This window comes from Lagenorhynchus albirostris, chromosome 4 (genome assembly GCF_949774975.1).
Source record: "Lagenorhynchus albirostris chromosome 4, mLagAlb1.1, whole genome shotgun sequence".
Taxonomy (NCBI): domain Eukaryota; kingdom Metazoa; phylum Chordata; class Mammalia; order Artiodactyla; family Delphinidae; genus Lagenorhynchus; species Lagenorhynchus albirostris.
In genome coordinates this window covers 73,777,368-73,797,642 of record NC_083098.1, presented here as the reverse complement: position 1 = coordinate 73,797,642, position 20,275 = coordinate 73,777,368, and the positions used below count along the sequence as shown (strand labels likewise).

The window sequence follows — 20,275 nt, the reverse complement described above, 5'->3', positions numbered from 1 at the left end:
TATTGTGTCATTTAAAGCTTGTGTTTCCTTATTAATTTTCTGTTTGGATGATCTGTCCATTGGTGTAAGTGAGGTTTTAAAGTCCTCCACTATTACTGTGTTACTGTCGATTTCCTCTTTTATAGCTGTTAGCAGTTGCCTTATGTATCGAGGTGCTCCTATGTTGGGTGCATATATATTTATCATTGTTATATCTTCTTCTTGGATTGATCCCTTGATCATTATGTAGTGTCCTTCCTTGTCTCTTGTAACATTCTTTACTTTAAGGTCTATTTTATCTGATATGAGTATTGCTACTCCAGCTTTCTTTTGATTTCCATTTGAATGGAATATCTTTCTCCATCCCCTCACTTTCAGTCTGTATGTGTCCCTAGTTCTGTAGTGGGTCTCTTGCAGACAGCATATATATGGGTCTTGTTTTTGTATCCATTCAGCAAGCCTGTGTCTTTTGGTTGGAGCATTTAATCCATTCACGTTTAAGGTAATTATCGATATGTATGTTCCTATGACTATTTTCTTAATTGTTTTGGGTTTGTTTTTGTAGGTCCTTTTCTTCTCTTGTGTTTCCTACTTAGAGAAGTTCCTTAGCATTTGTTGTAGAGCTGGTTTGGTGGTGCTGAATTCTCTTAGCTTTTGCTTGTCTGTAAAGCTTTTGATTTCTCCATCAAATCTGAATGAGATCCTTGCCGGGTAATCTTGGTTGTAAGTTCTTCCCTTTCATCACTTTAAATATGTCATGCCACTCCCTTCTGGCTTGTAGAGTTTCTGCTGAGAGATCAGCTGTTAATCTATGGGAGTTCCCTTGTATGTTATTTGTTGTTTTTCCCTTGCTGCTTTCAATAATTTTTCTTTGTCTTTAATTTTTGCCAATTTGATTAGTATGTGTCTCAGCGTGTTTCTCCTTGGGTTTATCCTGTATGGGACTCTCTGCACTTCCTGGACTAGGGTGGCTATTTCCTTTCCCATGTTAGGGAAGTTTCCACTATAATCTCTTCAAATATTTTCTCGGGTCCTTTCTCTCTCTCTTCTCCTTCTGGGACCCCTATAATGTGAATGTCGTTGCTTTTAATGTTGTCCCAGAGGTCTCTTAGGCTGTCTTCATTTCTTTTCATTCTTCTTTTCTTTATTCTGTTCCACAGCAGTGAATTCCACCATTCTGTCTTCCAGGTCACTTATCCGTTCTTCTGCCTCAGTTATTCTGCTATTGATTCCTTCTAGTGTAGTTTTCATTTCAGTTACTGTATTGTTCATCTCAGTTTGTTTGTTCTTTCATTCTTCTAGGTCTTCGTTAAACATTTCTTGCATCTTCTCAATCTTTGCCTCCATTCTTTTTCCGAGGTCCTGGATCATCTTCACTATCATTATTCTGAGTTCTTTTTCTGGAAGGTTGCCTACCTCCACTTCATTTGGTTTGTTTTCCTGGGGTTTTATCTTGTTCCTTCATCTGGTACATAGCCCTCTGCCTTTTCATCTTGTCTATCTTTCTGTGAATGTGCTTTTTGTTCCACAGGCTGCAGGACTGTAGTTCTTCTTGCTCCTGCTGTCTGTCCTCTGGTGGATGAGGCTATCTAAGAGGCTTGAGCAAGTTTCCTGATCTGGAATGTTTTGTTTTTAAAAGGCAAGTGTATGTAAATTTCTGAGATGGATCTCCAGAAAAAGCGAGTGAATTATATCAACCCAAAAGAAGTACAGAATTTTATTAGTGCTATAAATCTACAGGAACCTGTTAAGAAATTTGATTAAGTAGTATTATGAAATAGATTTAGGGTCAGCTCATGAAATATTTAATAACTTACAATTAATATGTATAAATATAATGACAATGTTTTGACATACACCTCATCGATGAGGCCACCAGATCCATATAAAATACAACCAAAAAATGTCAATTTTCAAGGCCACGAATATTCCTCTTCTTGCAGTGTAATCACTTTATAAAAAAGACAGTTGTTTTGACCTATTAAAACTTGAGTAAACTGCCAGGTTGCTTTTGTGCAGACAAGTAGGTCAAGCAAGTTCACAACCATCTGAAAACTAGTTCAAATACGTTTAGATGCATTCTGAACCACAGATTATTCAGAGAACTACCACCAAGAACTATTTTTTCTTCACTAAAATTATTATAACTACATTTATATTTAAGATAAAATTCACTCTGTTTAAATTGTAAGATTTTGCAATACATGATTTATATATATACTGTCCATTCCCACTTTTCTATACCTATGTACTTTCAAAGTTTTCAAATGAACAAAAATACATGAGCATATTAAGTTCCTTAGTTGACTATTATTATTTTTTAACACACTGACTCACTGCTTGATCCTTACCTGAAATGACAAGGTCTGAGAAAATCACAGGCCAAGATCCTATCTGAATCTGTGGAGTATCAAGGGAGATGGAACTCCCTTGATACAGACACATTTTATTTGCAGCATGCAAGTAAGAGTAATTAAGAATAAAAAAGGATATGTATATGGCATGCTCATTCACAGCCAGAAGGCCTATGACCAGGCTTCACAAGGTACAACCTGGACTTAACAAGTATTACATAACAGAGACATACCCTTGATACAGAAGATATGATTTGAGATTTCTATTGATATATCTTCAAGTCTGCTATTGAACCCATGCAGTAAATTTGTATTGCATATATCGTACTTTTCAGTTCTGATGTTATCACTTGATTCTTTTATATGGTTTTTATTTCAGAGGAGAACTATCTTTCTATTCACTTCAACACTGTTCACTTTTGTCTCATGGGCCATGGATATAACAGCGGCTTTAAAGTCTTTTTCTGATAATTCCACCATCTGAATTATCTCAGGGTTGGCATCTATTTACTGTCTTTCCTCTTAAAAAAGTCAGATTTTCCTGTTTCTTTGTATGTCAAGTAATTTTGGATTATATCCTAGGCATTCTGAATATTAGGTTATGAAACTAGATTTTATAAACATCTTCTGGAGAATTTGGTATTTTTTTTGCTTAAGTTTATACTACAAGTTATATATTGCATTCAAGCATGGCAGTACCACTGTCAGCTCAGTTTTCAAAGTCTTTGCTATGTTTTTTGGCTTTATCCTCTGCATGCACTGCTCAGAGGCAAGTCTGGGATTTGAACAGTGGTTTATATTGTAGGTCAGTTCTCTGTCTTTGCTGTGTTCCTTTGGGTCTGTACATGCATGTATATCTCATAAGTAAGGTGGGACCTTTGTGGGTCTCCTCTCACATCAGCTCTCTTCTCTGTGAGATTTCCCCAGCATGCTCCAGTTTCCAGGGGCCTTTTTCCCAAATCCTCTGACCAGAGAAATCGTTTTCTCTCAGAGTTTTAAAGTGCTTGTGCTACCTGGCAATGTAACTTTATAGGTAGAGATGGTCTCAGGGCAGGCTTGGGAGGGAAAAAAGGGGTACTCCTTTTCCTTGTTGTGTGTCTAGAAATAGGGGTTTCTCTAAATTGCTGCATCCACTGTGCAGTTCCCTAATTCAGCCCACCATTTGGTCAAAGCTGGGTCATGAAAAGAAAGAAAAGGTATATTCACCATTATACAAGCTAGTCTTCAAGTTATGACTTCCTTTCTCGATTTGCCTATTTTTTTTTTTTTTTTTTGCGGTACGCGGGCCTCTCACTCTTGCGGCCTCTCCCATTGCGGAGCACAGGCTCTGGACGCACAGGCTCAGTGGCCATGGTTCACCCACTCAGCCGCTCCACGGCATGTGGGATCTTCCAGGACCGGGGCACGAACCCGTGTCCCCTGCATCGGCAGGCGGACTCCCAACCACTGCGCCACCAGGGAAGCCCTTGATTTGACTATTATTAACTTTCAAAGTATTTAGATAGTTGCTTTTAGTATTCTATTGAGAGTATTTAGTTCTAATCAGTCAGAGAGAGGCATACTCCATTTTGGCCTATGCATTGTATTATATCCATTTCTCAACAGACTTTCACCTAAAGTCTTTAGTAGTCATTGACTGATCATTATCTAGATCATAATTCTATTAGAAATTGCACTGTGGTGAATTTCTAATCCTATCATTCTCCCAGCATTTGTTATTGCTATGATTTTTCTATAACAGTAAACTTTCCCTCTTAACTATTTGGTTATCCTGGAATGAAATCTGTACAGAAAATGAAGAATAAATGGTTGATTCTTTCATTTACCAGTGATTTTCAGAGTAATAAAATGAGGGTTTTTTTAAGTATTATTATAAACTTCTGAATTCTTATATATTTGTGTTTCAATCTTCAGTTGTTATACATATTTTTGAACCTATTTTTATGGAAAATTTCAAACATACACAAAAGTAAAAAAGAATAATTATTAACCCATATATTCATCACCCATTTTCAACAATTATCAAATCATGGTCAATCTTGTTTCATCTATTCTTCCCCTTCCCTATTCCTTCCCATCCTCCTTTGTATTATTTGAAGCAAATCCCCAAAACTATATCATGTCATCTGTAAATACTCTAGTACGAATGTACAAATTATAAGGACTTAAAAAAAAACACCACAATATCATTACCTTTAAAAGTTAATAAAAGATGTCTAAGGCCTCTACACACAAAATATTTCTGAGAGAAATTTTAAAAGACCTAAATATATGGAGATATACTGTGGTTAACATATTGAAAGTCTCAATATGGAAAGATATTTAATATATCCAAATTGATCTACAGATTCAATATTAAACTAGACAATAATAATATGAAATAATAAATAATATTTAACTTGCTTAATGTTAAGCAGGGATTTGTTATTTATTTACTCATTTAGGAAACTGACAGGCTGAGTGTAAAATCTTTATTGAAATTCATAAGGACCAAGAAGAATCAAGGCAATTTTGAAGGACAAAAGTTGGAGAACTTAAAGCTATAATAACTAAAAGTGTATGGCACTGGTACAACAACAGACCAATGGAACAGAAACAGAGTCCAAAAACAGACCCACAAATAAAGTCACCTGAATTACAACAAAGGCACTACTACTGCATTACAGTAGGAAAGGACAGTCTTTTCAATAAATAATGCTGGACCAAATGGATTTCCAAATGGAAAATAAAATAAACCATGAATCCTACCACACATCATGCAGAAACCTAAATAGGAAAGTTAAAACACTCGAGTTTATAGAGGAAAACATAGCACAGTATCTTCTTGGCCTTGAAATAGACAAAGAATCCTTAAAACACAAAAAACTAACCATAAAAGAATACTCTGATAAAATAGACTTTATTAAAATTAAGAAATTATCTTAATTAAGACACACTACTGAAAGAGTGAAGAAGCAGAAGAGATAACGTCAATACTTAATCCAACGAAAACTTATCCTAGAAATAAAGAACTTCTGCAAATCCGTAAGACAGACAACACAATAGAAAAATGGACAAATAACATGAACAGGCATTTCTCAAAAAAGGATATCCAAAGGGTCAGTAAGCATGTAAACATGTGCTAACCTTTTAAGTTATCAGGGAATAACAAATTAAAACTACAATAAAATTTCACTACATACACTGCAGAAGAGTTACTAATTTGAAACACTAATAATTTCACGTGTTATTGAGGATGAAGAGCAACAAGAATTCATGTACACTGTTGGTGGAAGTGTAAACTGATTCAACCATTAGGAGCATCTACAAAAGCTAAACAGCCAAATACCCTGACCCAGCATTTTCACCACTGGATATTTATCCAACAGAAATGCATACATATGTGCCAAAAGAAATGTTCAAGATGTTCACAGCAGAATTGTTCATAACAGCCAAAAACTGATTGTAAACCAAATGCTCATCAACAGTACAATGGATGATTAATTTTGGTATATACATATAACGAAGTATTACAAAGCAATGAAAAAGGATGGGCTACTGCTATATGAATCAATATGAATGACTCACATCAACAAGATGTTGACCATAAAAAGCCAAAAGAAGTTCAAAAATAGACAATACTAATGAATAGTGAATCAAGCAAGAATAATAGTTACCTTTGGGAGTGCGTGATGACTGTCAGGGGGCATGAAGGAGGCTCCTGGATTGATGAAAATGTTCTATATCTTGATCTTGGTATTGGTTAAACGAGTGTTGACTTCATAAAATTTCATCAAAATGACACTCAGTATTTATGCACTGTATAATATGCATGTTTTAATTCAATATAAAACATTTTAAAAGTTAGCAATACTGTATCAGTCTCTTGATATTTTAATTTTTTGGTTATTTTACTTGGTGAAATTGAAGTCTAGTAGAACTAGGTTTCTACATCAATCTGCCTCTCACTTGGGTACTAAAGTCATTATTTACTTTTTCCTGGATAATTACTGACAGTTTTGATATGTGGATCCTTCCCACATTATGACGGCAAAAGTTTACCTTGAAGTTAGACCTATCTCATGTTCACAAACTAGATAATTCTAAGATGATATTTTTTTCTTAATGTAAATATAATCAATTTTCTATATTAAGTTCCAGGTCACCAGTTCCCACAGTTTGTATTTGGAAAAAAAGAAGAAAATTCAAAGCTTCTGAGGCTTAGCATCTAAGCTCAGTTTTAGCTAAACTTGAAAAAAGCAAATCAGGGCTTCCCTGGTGGCGCAGTGGTTGAGAGTCTGCCTGCCGATGCAGGGGACACAGGTTCGTGCCCCGGTCCGGGAAGATCCCATATGCCGTGGAGCAGCTGGGCCCGTGAGCCATGGCCACTGAGCCTGCGTATCCGTAGCCTGTGCTCCGCAATGGGAGAGGCCACAGCAGTGAGAGGCCCGGGTACCGCAAAAAAAAGAAAAAAAAAAAAAAAAGCAAATATAATGAATTATTAAATGTAAAGCGCTTAGAAAATAATGTGTACCACAAAGTAAATGCTCAAAAAAAGTCTGCAATTCTTTATACCAGTTTGAAAAACCTTACAATAGATCCTTACTCTTGAATTTCCTTCAAAATATTTAAGACAATAAAAACAGATCTCTTTTAAAAACAAACAAAGTATATTTATGGAGCTAAGGGAAAACTTAATAGATTTTTAATGAAACAAGCCAAAGTGAACATTAAAGAAAAGTATAGGATAGATGAAAATTTAATTAACTATACCTAAGGTTTTTTTTAAGTTCTAAGTTGTACTAATAGATATTTAACTATGATATTAGGATTAGAACTTCTACATATAATTTATCCAGTTTGCCAACTGTTAACACGTGCATCATTTTCTTTATATACCGATAAACATATTTTCTGAACCATTTGAGAGTAAGTTGCATATATCATGTCCTTTTACCCCCAATTACTTAAATGTGTACAGCCTGGGAACAAAGACATTCTCTTAAATAAACATAGGATAGTTACTAACTTCAGGAAATTTAACAATTATACAATATTAACGTCTATTTTTTTAAGTGAGCAAATAAAGTCCTTTAGGGCTCCTCTAGTACAGGATCCAGTTCTGAGTCATGTATTGGATTAGCTATTTTATCTCCCTAGACTCCTTTAATCTGGAAGTTTTCCTTCAGCTAAATACCTTTTAAACTGTCTTATGTTTACAAGGTACTCTGCAAGATAAGATTTTAAAACTTGGGTTCTTAAGCAAACTATATAGGGAAGTTTCATTAAAAAAAAGAGATTCAATGGAAGAGTTAGGAAAAGTTTCAGAAGACTAAAATGAGAATACAAAAATCTTCCTATCCAAGAGTGGCTTTAGTATATATACATTTTAAAGCTTTATAATGAGGAGGTTTCTAGGTTTCTTTGCTATTGGTAATTCGTGGATTAGTGGTTTCAAAATCCTGTCCCTCAAGATGTCAAAAAATTACAATATATAATCAACTTAGGGCTTCCCTGGTGGCGCAGTGGTTGAGAGTCCGCCTGCCGATGCAGGGGACGCGGGTTCGTGCCCTGGTCTGGGAAGATTCCACATGCCGCCGAGCGGCTGGGCCCGTGAGCCATGGCCGCTGAGCCTGCGCGTCCGGAGCCTGTGCTCCGCAACGGGAGAGGCCACAGCGGTGAGAGGCCCGCGTACAGCAAAGAAAAAAAGACAGTCATGGTACCTACCCTTAAGAAACTTATAATTTAGCAAACCTAAGATTCCTGCTTTCAGATAGGAAAAGTATTATGTTTTCCTATTTTGAAAAGGAAGCAACTATGCTGCAGCGTGAAAAATGTGTCCAAAGACAAAACTATGAAATGTTCTAGAGGAACAAAAAAGGTAGATCCTGAAATCGTGATCTTTAATCTCCTAACAGAGGACTTAACTTGCCTCTGTCAGACTGCAGAAGAGCTCCTTAAGAGTATCCTCCAATCTATCCATTGACTCCAAAAGGGACATGTACCATCATCCCCAATGTATGTACTAGCTTTGTTCCATTGAGTCAGTCACCGACTAGTTTCCAAGTAATGTACTAATACTTTCACTTAAAAAATAACAGGTAATCTCCATACACAGAGAAAACCAGAAACTGTACAAAAGGTATATACTATTAGATACTTTTAGAATGGATGTGATAATAAATGTGGAAACAGAAGATGTGGCTGGTCGCAGTGGTTCTTTAATAAGTAATTTAACTTCGTCGGCGATAGGCTGTAATAGGCCATATGGTCCAACAAAGTTTGGTCCTTTTTGAAGTTGTATATAACCTAATACTTTTCGTTCATTAGTGTGAGGAATGCCACAGCTAGAAGAATTGGGACAATAAGTGTTAGAATGTTAATTATAAACATTTTGTTAGGGAGAGGAGTTGAACAGCTAATAAATGTTTAAGTTTTACATAATTACTGGGCTCTGCCACCCTAACAAACCCTGTTCTCAGGCAGGGTGTTTTAATGAATTAAGATTGTATCATTAATTAGTTTTAAGGCACTTTTGTAAAGTAGACCTTATTTCTCTTGTCTTTTCGTACTGGGATAAATATGTAATAGACAGAAACTGACCTGGGTTACTCTGGTGTGAACTCATATCACATAGGACTTTAATTGTTGAACAAACTTAACTTTAATAGGGGTTACACCATTGGGATGTCCTGATCCAACATCGAGGTCCTAAACCCTACTGTCGACATGAACTCCAGAATAGGATTGTGCTATTATCCCTAGCATAACTTGCTCCATTGATCAATTTTTTTGGATCAATAAGTGAAGAAATTTAACTAGTTGGTCTAAGTTTTAATCATTCAGAGGCTTTTTTGTTCTCCGAGGTCACCCCAACCAAAACTGCTAACCCATATAAAAGTTTTGTTATGCCTTGATGGTTTAGTTCCTTTTTTTGGGCGGGCAGGGGCGGGTGGTTATTAAAGCTCCATAGGGTCTTATCTTATTTTGTCAATTTCACTGGTTAAAAGTAAAAGACAGTAAAACCCTCATGTGGCCATTCATACAAGTTCTTATTCAGAGAACAAATAATTATACTACCTTTGCATGGTCAGGATACCATCGCCATGTGACAGATGTCACTGGGCAAGCAGTGCCTGTAATACTAGTTACGCTAGAGGTGATGGTTTTTTGTAAACAGGCAAGATTTGTATTTGCCGATTTCCTTTTACTCTTTTTAATCTTTCCTTAGGTGCATACCTGTGTCAGGTTAACAGTAATTTTAATAAATAATCTAACACTGACTTAGGTTTATTTGTTGTTAACTACCAGTGATATCTATTACTTATATAAGCTTATGCAAGGACAAATATTTCTTGTTACTCATATTAACATTACTGCTTCTATTAATTGATTAGTCCAGTATTAAACTAGGAGTTGATTTACTTATTGGTGGTATTAAGGTAAATGTGTTGTTGAACTTGAATGCTTCCTTAACTGATGGCTGCTTTTAAGCCAACTATGGTGTTATTTTTACTCTCTAGATAAGGTTGTATCCTGTTTCTAAAAAGCTGCAACTTTTTAGATTAGTATTTAAAAATACATTAAAATTTATGATTTTTTGAATAGTTTTTAAAGTTGAACTAAGATCCTTTTCCTGGACAACCAGCTATCAACAGGCTCGTTATACCTCTACTTATAAATCTTCTCACAAGTTTGCCACATAGATGAGTTTGTTCTAATAAACTGTACATAAGTAGCTCGTCTGGCTTTGGGGTATTTAACTTAAGTTCTCTTTGTTAAAAATTTCAGTTAAATCATTATACAAAAGGTAAAAGGGGGAAGCTTTACTTTTTATTACTTGTAATGCTTCTTGCCTCATGCCCTTACGATACTTTCTCTATAGTGCCAAAAAGCTTTTAATTTCTATCTCCTATACTTTAAATATTGGGTGAATGATTTATTCAATCTGCTTATAATAGTTGAATTTGTGGGAGGCTTGGGCTAGATTTAGTTCAAAGTATCCATACACTTTGAAATCTCCTGAGTGTAAACTAGGTGCTTTTGTTTAAGCTATACTTTGATTTATCCAAGCACACTTTCCAGTATGCTTCCCTTGTTACGACTTTATCTCCTCTCATATGTTTGGTACTTGCTAAGAAGTTATAAGAGTTATTAATACTTGAGAAGGGTGATGGGCAGAGTGTGCATGCTTCACGGCCTGACTCAACTAAGCACTCTATTCTTAATTTACTGCTAAATTCTCCTTTGGTTTTTAGCTTCATCAAAACTTTTGTATAATAAGAAATATGTTCTTGAAATAGAAAATGTAGCCCATTTTTTCCCATCCCGTAAGTTACACCTTGACCTAATGTTTTTATGTGTAATAATTATGCTTACTGTTATTCCTTTTCAGGGTTTGCTGAAGATGGCGGTATACAGACTGAATTAGCAAATGTTGGTGAGGTTTATCGATTATAGAGAGAACACACTCCTCTAGAGGGGAATGAAGCACCATCAAGTCCCTTGAGTTTTAAGCTATTGCTAGTAGTACTCCGGCGAATAATTTTGTTATGATAATTATTTGCATGTAGGGCTAAGCATAGTGGGCTATCTAGTCCCATCTGGGGTCTTAGCTGTCATGTGATCAGTAACTGTTAAAGTCACTTTTGCAGTTCATTTTTAAATAGCTATAGCTTTCTAAGGCTTAGCTAGAACTTAACTTTATTTTTTATTATTCTTTAACACATTTTACACCGATTTTCTATTAATTGGGGTTAATTGTATGACCACAGTGGCTGGCATGAAATTTACCAACCCTAAATAACATAACTTAGTTGAACTTTCATTTATGGCTTAATTTTTATCACTGCTGTTTCCTGTGAGGGCATCGCTAAGCAAAGCATTATGAGCTACTATTTTAGTGTGCTTGATACCTGCTCCTTTTAATCCTTCATGATTTAGAGGATAGTCTGCTTAAGTTATTATGGTAACACTAAAACCTGGTAGAAAACAGAGTACTATACTAATTTTCTTTCTACAAATGTCCATTCATTTTAGAAGAAAAGTAATAGGAGAATCAACTTATTTTCTATTTTAAAACAGTAACACAGGTCAGTCTAATGAGAATATGGATTATGCTTTCCAGGACACGAAAAAAGTGTAAGTCAGTCACTGAGAGCTGGTATCAACTCTTACCTCCCTCTAATTTTCCCCCACTCATCTCTTACTTTGCACTCAATCTATAGACACTTCTCTACCCAGGTAGAGAAGGGGTCAGCTAACTTATTCTGTAAAGGGTCACAAAGTAAATATTTTTGGCTTTCTGGGCCCTAACATCTCTGATGCAACTACCTAACTCTGCCACTATAGCTTGAAAACAGCCATACACAATATGTAAAAAATAAGAGTGGCTGTATTCCAATAAAGCTTTATTCACAGACACTAAAACCTGAATTTCATATAATTTTCACATATCATAAAATAGTATTCTGCTTCCAGGATTTTTTTTCCCCCAACCATTTAAAAATGTAAACACTATTCTTAGTTCACGGGTCATACAAAAACAGGCAGCAAGCTGGATTTGGTGGTGTGCAGACCCCTCATGGAGAGACTTGCTTGTAAGGCAGACATGCAGTAGGTGACTGGCCCTTCTGTACCTCAGTCAACTGCTTCTTTATCTCTAAACCTAAAACCTGACAGGAAATAATTCTTATTCTACTTTTCAGTCATTTGCAAATCACCTTTCTCTCAAAAAAAGACAAGTTATAATTCTTACTTTCAGGCAGTAACTTTGAAAAATTTCAAGAATTGCTGAAAGAAAATACACATCTGGATATCAATTACCTTACCAATAAATAATGTTTCATTCCTCTGAAGAATAAAAAATCTAAAGATAAATAAAAACTATCAAAGAAGGTAGCCGATCATGTCCTAAATATTTTTATAATACTCTGTCCTATGTGCTTTGCCAGGAGACTGTAAACCTCACTGTACCCAATGATTATGACAGAAAAGGAAGGAAGGAAGGAAAGAAGGGAGGGAGGGAGGGAGGGAAGAAGGAAAGGAAAGGGGAGGGGAGGGGAAGGGAAGGGAGGGGAGGGGAGGAAAAGGAAAAGGAAAAGGAAAGGGAAAACAGAAAAAAGAAAAGAAAAAAAGAGAAGGCATACTTCTGAGCTCAAAATGAAGATTGAATATATCTAGTGAAACTCACCAAGTTGTAAAGATTCATCTAAGAGGAATGCAGAATCTTCCAAAGGCATCTTACACTGTGACAAAATCAGCTTCTAAGTTTCAGCAGCTTTACAGGAAAAACAAAAAACAAAAAACAAAATCTGTAAAACAAGGGCAGCTGTGGAAATAATGTTAACCAAATTCTAAGCAACAATACTGCCAGTATTTTTTCCCATCCACATATACAGCATTAATTGGGGCTTCCTATGTGCCAGGAATAGGGGATGCAGCAATGAACATGTCAGATTCCATCAATTCCTCCGGGAGCTCAGTCTGTAGGCCAACTCCAAATGGGATGAAAGGCTTTAAGAATCATGATGATGTGAAGGGAAAGCATGGCAGAGATACAAACCAGGCTAGTGGGAACTAGTTAGGAAAGGTTTCCTAAAAAAAGAGGCAATTAATGCAAGCATGAGTAGGGTCTGACCAAATAAAGCAAGAGGGGAGGGGAGAGAAAGAACAAGTTTCATTAGAAGGGAATGGCATGTTCAAAGGGCCAGATGTAGGAGAGGATATGGCATTTGTGTGCAAGTAAAAGAAATCTAGTATGGCTGCTTAGAGTAAGAAAAAGGATGAGAAAGTCATTCTCTGAGATGAGATGGGCAAGGGAGGAAAGTAAGAAGTGAAGCAATTTGCCCTGCATCACTCAGTCACACAGGGCTAACAGGCAGAGACCATTTTAAACTCTCACCACTTGACTGCAATATATTAGCCATTCTGAAGCTCTTCCCAGTCCCCTAGCCTCAAGGGTCTTAGAGGTTGACCCCTGGGAAGGAAGGTGAGTCAAAGTCCTGTGGAGGATGATCCTTTCAGGGGGCTTTTGCAAAGGCCTGAGGGAAAACTGCCAGCCTCCCTATGAATGGATGAATTGATCAACTGACCATCAGGGGCCCTCCTGCAAAATGATGGGGAAGAAGTCAGTTTCAGCACCATTGTCAGTTATAAATGAATAGTTGCCAAGCATTTTACTATGCGTGAAGTCCAGTTCTAAGTGCTTTACACGTAGTAACTAATTCAATCCTCACAACATCCCTAGGAGGTAGGTGCTTTTATAAGCCTTTATTTCCAGTATGGTTTTATGAAATAGCCCAATCATGGTCATTAATTTTTATTAACAATTAAAATTATCAGAAATGTTAATGATACTTACCACAATATTAAAAGCATTTTAATTACCATTAAATCAGAAAAGTACTATTTTAAAGATTAATTAACAAAAACAAAAGACTTCACAACATTAATTTGGTTATTTCTCTGTTAGAGAAAGAGTTGGAAATTTTGTTTCGTGCTCATTCATTCACTTACTATGATAGGTTCTACATATCCAATGATTAGGGGAAAACACACCAAATTCCTGCCGTCATGGAGTTTCAGTCATTGAAATACAATTGGCAATTATGTTTTTTGTAACATATCCTAAGTTTTTGAATGAATGAAAAATCAACAACCATACAGACAAAATCTGATGCATAGAGGAAAATTAAAAACCTGAGGGGAGTGGATTGTGAATAAAAAATATATATACATGTTAAAGAAGGAGGAAGAGAAAGAATAAAAAACTGCTCCACTAAAAAAGGGAACCCTCATGCACTGTTGGTGGGAATGTAAATTGGTGCAGCCATTATAGAAAACAGTATAGAGGTTCCTCCAAAAACTGAAAATAGAACTACAATATGATCCAGCAATTCCACTTCTGGGCATTTATCCAAAGAAGACAAAAACACTAATTTGAAAAGATGTATGTTCACTGCAGCATTATTTACAATACCCAAGACACAGAAGCAACCTAAGTGTCCTTCAATAGATAAACAGATAACAAAGATGTGGTGTATACACAACACACACACACACACACACACACATCGTACTCTACCATAAAAAAGAATTAAATCCTGCCATTTACAACAACGTGGATGGACCTTGAGGATATCATGCTAAGTGAAATAAGTCAGACAAAAAGAAAAAAAAATGATTATGAAGAACCTAGGGGCAGGACAAGAATAAAGATGCAGATGTAGAGAATGGACTTGAGGACACAGGGAGTGGGAAGGGTAAGCTGGGATGAAGTGAGAGAGTAGCATGGACATACCAAATGTAAAATAGCTAGTGGGAGGCAGCTGCATGGCACAGGGAGATCAGCTCGGTGCTTTGTGACCACCTAGAGGGGTGGGATGGGGAGGGTGGGAGGGAGACGCAGGAGGGAGGAGATGTGGGGATATATGTACACGTATAGCTGATTCACTTTGTTATGGGGCAGAAACTAACGCACCATTGTGGAGCAATTATACTCCAATTAAGATGTTAAAAAAATAATAATAATACCAATACTGAATTATTTCACTCATATGTGGAATCCAAAAAACAAGAAAAATAAACAAATGAAACAAAACAGAAACAGACTCAGAGAGCACAAACTGCTGGGAGAAGAGGATGATGGATGAAACAGGTGAAGGGGATTAAGTGGTATAAAACTTCCAGCTATAAACTAAGTCAAGGGGAAGTAATGGGAATACAGTCAGTAATACAGTAACAACTTTGTATAGTGACAGAAGGTAAGTGGACTTGTTCTGATTATTTCATAACATATAAAAATATCTCATCACCATGCTGTATACCTGAAACTAATGTTGTATGTCAAGTATAACTTAATTTAAAAAAAAAATCTGTTCCACTGAGGAACACACTCATGAAGAATGAAAAAGAGAAAAGAGAGCACAGCAAAGTACCGGTAATCACCCCACAATGATGAAGGTCCTTAAGGGACTCAAAACAGTTATAACGATAAAAAGCAGATGAATATTACACAGTAGAGGATTCAAGACTATAACCTAGTGAAGAAAGATTACACCTTAATCCAGCAGTCTTCACACTAGGGACCAGATGGTTTTAGGGAATCAATTTCCAAATCCTTCATGTCTATAATTACCAACCAGCTACTAGAACTAATATCAAGGTCAGAGCATCATACTGCTTTCTCCTTTCCTACAGTGTATTTTGTATCTTCCTTCTTCCAGTTCACAAGAGAAAGATGTATCTCTTACACATCTAAAATTCACTACAATGCATTTCCCTGTAGAAACATCCAGAACACCAAAGGAATAATTTAAAATATTGATATCAAGGGAGTATCCTCTAATGGAAGTACCATATATCCAAGGTGGTCTTGTTTTTCCCTGTCCCATACACCTCTGTTAAGAACAATACATGACATTAAAAAGCAGATATTCTGGCCTGGCCCCAATGCACTGTTAAAACTTCAGGATGTGAGAATAAAAACAACCTTCTGATTAAGAAGCTCATCTGAGAGAATCCAACGAAAACAGTGATGATAAATATTGAAGACAGCTAGAACTTAGTTCATCCGGGTTACAAGCTTGTGGCTAGACTCCTTACATAATTTATATAGAATTATTTAGAACTCAAGATCTGGGAAGCATCTTAAATTAGAATTCAACATCTGTACTTTCACCATTCTCAGAGAAATAAGAAAGAAATTAGTACATTCTATCAATCACCTGTGTCTTGTATCTGTGACATGAAGATATTTTACATGATTTCAAAGAGTTGAAAAGATCCCTTACTTCAGTTAACATCATATCTTCAAGTAAACGTAACACATACCAAAGTTAAGTTAGTGTTTTATATTTTCTTGAACACTTATGGAGAAACATTTTTATTAACTTTTATGAAAAGAATACTGCACACAGTAAATCCATATTTTTTAAAAAACTGGGACAAGTCTTTACACTGTCACATTCCATGCATTTCTCTGCTTGTTTTTCATTCCTATATGGACATATTACATATAGATTAGTTTAGCAGGAATATACTGTAAATCCTACTATAAATGATATACTTAACAAAAGCATAAGTGTTTTGTAAACTTCACACTTATTAGTGACCCAACATCTTTTCTTTTTACTATTAATTTCCACTGAAACCAGTCTCATTCTAACATATACATAATATTCAACTATGGATACATAAATTCCATGAAAAGAAAAGTCCCCTCCGAAAAGATACATTTACATCTAGTAATTGTTTAATAATAAAATCAATAATACATTTATGGTATACTCGTAGTAATTATAATTCCAAAAAAAGTTTTTCTGTTAACACTTAGACCATTATGGTCATTATAAACATTCTGAATTTCAATATCTATTCATATTTTTGATGCCCAGAAGCATTCTTCAAGTATTGAAAGAAAGGAACTGCCAACCCAGAATTCTATATCCAGACAAAATACCCTTCAGGAAAGAGAGGGAGATTAAAATATCCACAAATGACAGAAAACTAAGAGAGTGTGTCATCAATAGACCTGCCCTAAAAAAAGGAATGACTATAGGAAGTTCTTCTAACAGAAAGGAAATGATAAAAGAAGGAATATTGGAAAATCAGGAGGGAAAAACTGGAAAGAGGAAGAATATGGGTAAATACAATACCTTTTCCTTCTCCTAAGTCTTCTATATTATTTTTGATGATTTAAGCAGAAATTATTAACACTGTGTGATACGGTTCTCAATATATAGAGAGAAAATTAGAAATGGAGGGGGTGGGTAAAGGGAGTTAACCAGTAGACTACAATAAGTTACCTATACATAAAGTACCTAGAACCACCACAAAAAAGCTATCCAAAGAGATACAATCAAAACATTATAAATAAATCAGGATGGAATCCTAAAGTGTTCAACTAACCCACAGTCTTCTTTTTCGCTCTCCCACTACTACTGAAAAAGGAGCTGAGTTAATGCACAAGATACTCTATCCCCAGGCAAGACAGGAATGGAACAAGTTTGAGGACATTGATGAGTCACATACTCTAAAGGCAGAATTTTCAAAGCATTTATAATATCAGTTTTGGCATTACTCTCATGCACTGCTGGTGGGAGTAGAAATAGGTGCTGACTTACGGAGGACAATATATCAATATATTAACAAAATTATAAACCCTCCTACACTTTGGTCCAGCAATACAGGGGGTATAACAAGCATTTTTTTAAATGAAACGAAATAGAAAAAAAAGTCAAAGTACAGAACACCTAGTAATGGTTATTTCCTGAAACTGTTGTTTTAGGTATGTGTTTATTGAGTGTGTGGATACTGGGTCACAACATAAAACATATTTCTTACTATAGGCTGTGGTCAAAGAAGTTTGGAAGCCACTATTTCACCTCAAAAAGGGAGCCTGAGGCATAGGGACAAACTGACACTTTGGAAAGGGAGGGTTCAATGCCTGGATGTGAATAAGTGAAAGGGAAGAAAGACATAAGGAGACAAAGCAAACCCAAGGTAGTAAGTTACCGAGCTACTAATGAGCTAGGCAGAGCCATGAGAAACATGGCCTCTTTGGGGTGAATGCAGAGGAGATGAGGAAGGGAGAGAATTTATCTGACTGGAGCCAAAGAAGAGACAGAAGCAATCCATCAAAGTTTGTCCCCCAGAGTGTGAATTCCTAAAAGGAATTTCTTGCTTTCCCCAATGACACCATTTTCTTTTTTTTTTTATTTTATATTGGAGTATAGTTGATTAACAATGTTGTATTAGTTTCAGGTATACAACAAAGTGACTCAGTTATACATATATATGCATCTATTCTTTTTCAGATTTTTTTCCCAATTAGGTTGTTACAGACTATTGAGCAGAGTTCCTTGTGCTACACAGTAGGTCCTTGTTGGTTATCCATTTTAAATATAGCAGTGTGTACATGTCAATTCCAAATTCCCCAACTATCCCTCCCCCGCCACTTCCCCCCTGGTAACCATAAGTTCATTCTCTAAGTCTGTGAGTCTGTTCCTATTTTGCAAATAAGTTCATCTGTATAATTTTTTTTAGATTCCACATATAAACAATATCACACAATATTTCTCTTTCTCTGACTTACTTCACTCAGTACAACCATCTCTAGGTCCATCCATTTTGCTGCAAATGTCATTATTTCATTCTTTTTAATGGCTGAGTAATATTCCATTATATATACGTACCACTTCTTCTTTATCCATTTGTCTGTTGATGGACACTTAGGTTGCTTCCATGTCTTGGCTATTGTAAACAGCGTTGCAATGAACACTGGGGTACATGTATCCTTTCGGACCATGTTTTCCTCCAGGTATTGAGCCAAGGAGTGGGATTGCATGATCATATGGTAGCTCTATTTTTAGTTTCTTAAGGAACCGCCATACTGTCCTCCATAGCGGCTGCACCAATTTACATTCCCACCAACAGTGTAGGAGGGCTCCCTTCTCTCCACACAGTCTCCAGCATTTTCTGTTTGTGAATTTTTTGATGATAGCCATTTTGACTGGTGTGAGATGATATCTCATTGTAGTTTGGATGTGCATTTCTCTAATAATTAACAATGCTGAACATCTTTTCATGTGCCTCCTGGCCATCTGTATGTCTTCTATGGAGAAATGTCTATTTAGGTCTTCTGCCCATTTTTTGATTGCATTTTTTTTTTTTTGATATTGAGCTGAAAAACCTGTTTGTAAACTTTGGAAACTAATCCCTTGTCAGTCACACCATTTGCAAATATTTTCTCCCATTCTGTGGGTTATCTTTTCGTTTTGTTTATGGTTTTCTTCATGGTGCAAAAGCTTTTGAGTTTAATTAGGTCCCATTTGTTTGTTTTTATTTCCATTACTCTGGGAGATGGACCGAAAAAGATATTGCTGTGATTTATGTCAGAGAGTGTTCTGCCTATGTTTTCCTCTAAGAGCTTTATAGTGTCCAGTCTCACATTTAGGTCTTTAATCCATTTTGAGTTTATTTTTGTGTATGGTATTAGAGAATGTTCTAATTTCATTTTTTTTACATGCAGCTGTCCAGTTTTCCCAGCACCATTTACTGAAGAGACTGTCTTGCCTCTATTGTATAGTCTTGCCTTCTCTGTCAGAGATTAATTGACCAGAGGTGCATGGGTTTATTTCTGGGCTTTCTATCCTGTTCCATTGATCTATATTTCTATTTTTGTGCCAGTACCATACTGTTTTGATGACTATGGCTTTGTAGTATAAACTGTAAAAAATACAAACACATGGAGGCTAAACAATATGCTACTAAACAACCAATGGATTACTGAAGAAATCAAAAAGGATATCAAAAAATAGCTAGAGACAAATGAAAATGAAAGCACAATGATCCAAAACCTATGCGATGCAGCAAAAGCAGTTCTAAGAGGGAAGTTTATAGCAATACAATCTTACCCCAGGAAACAAGAAAAATCTAAAATAAACAACCTAACTTTACATCTAGAGCAAGTAAAGAAAGAAGAAGCAAAGCCTAAAGTTAGTAGAAGGAAAGAAATCATACAGACCAGAGCAGAAATAAATGAAACAGAGACAAAGAAAACAATAGCAAAGTTCAATGAAACTAAAAGCTGATTCTTTGAAAAAATAAACAAAATTGATAAACCTTTGGCTAGACTCATTAAGGAAAAAAAGGGAGAGGACTGAAATCAATAAAATTAGAAATGAAAAAGGAGAAGTTACACCTAACACCACAGAAATAAGAAGAATCATAAGAGACTACTACAAGCAACTGTATGCCAATAAAACAAACAACCTGGAAGAAATGACAAATTCTTAGAAGGTACAATCTCCCAAGACTGAACCAGGAAGAAACAGAAAAAATGGACAGACCAATCACAAGTACTGAAACTGTGAGTAAAAACTCCCAACAAACAAAAGTCCAGGACCAGATGGCTTCACGGGTGAATTCTATCAAACATTTACAGAAGAGCTAACACCTAT

The 20,275-nt window shown here is 35.9% G+C and overlaps 1 protein-coding gene across 1 annotated transcript in view; it reads right to left on the bottom strand.

Moving 5' to 3' along the window:
• Positions 1-20,275, bottom strand: part of CLOCK (clock circadian regulator) — a 128,241-nt gene that overhangs the window by 76,858 nt on the left and 31,108 nt on the right. Inside the window, exons 3-4 of the mRNA XM_060148140.1 lie at positions 12,505-12,591; positions 5,990-6,090 (exon numbers count right to left, since the gene is read on the bottom strand). The gene's annotated coding sequence lies outside the window, so the exon portion shown is untranslated. The remainder of the gene's footprint in view (positions 1-5,989; positions 6,091-12,504; positions 12,592-20,275) is intronic.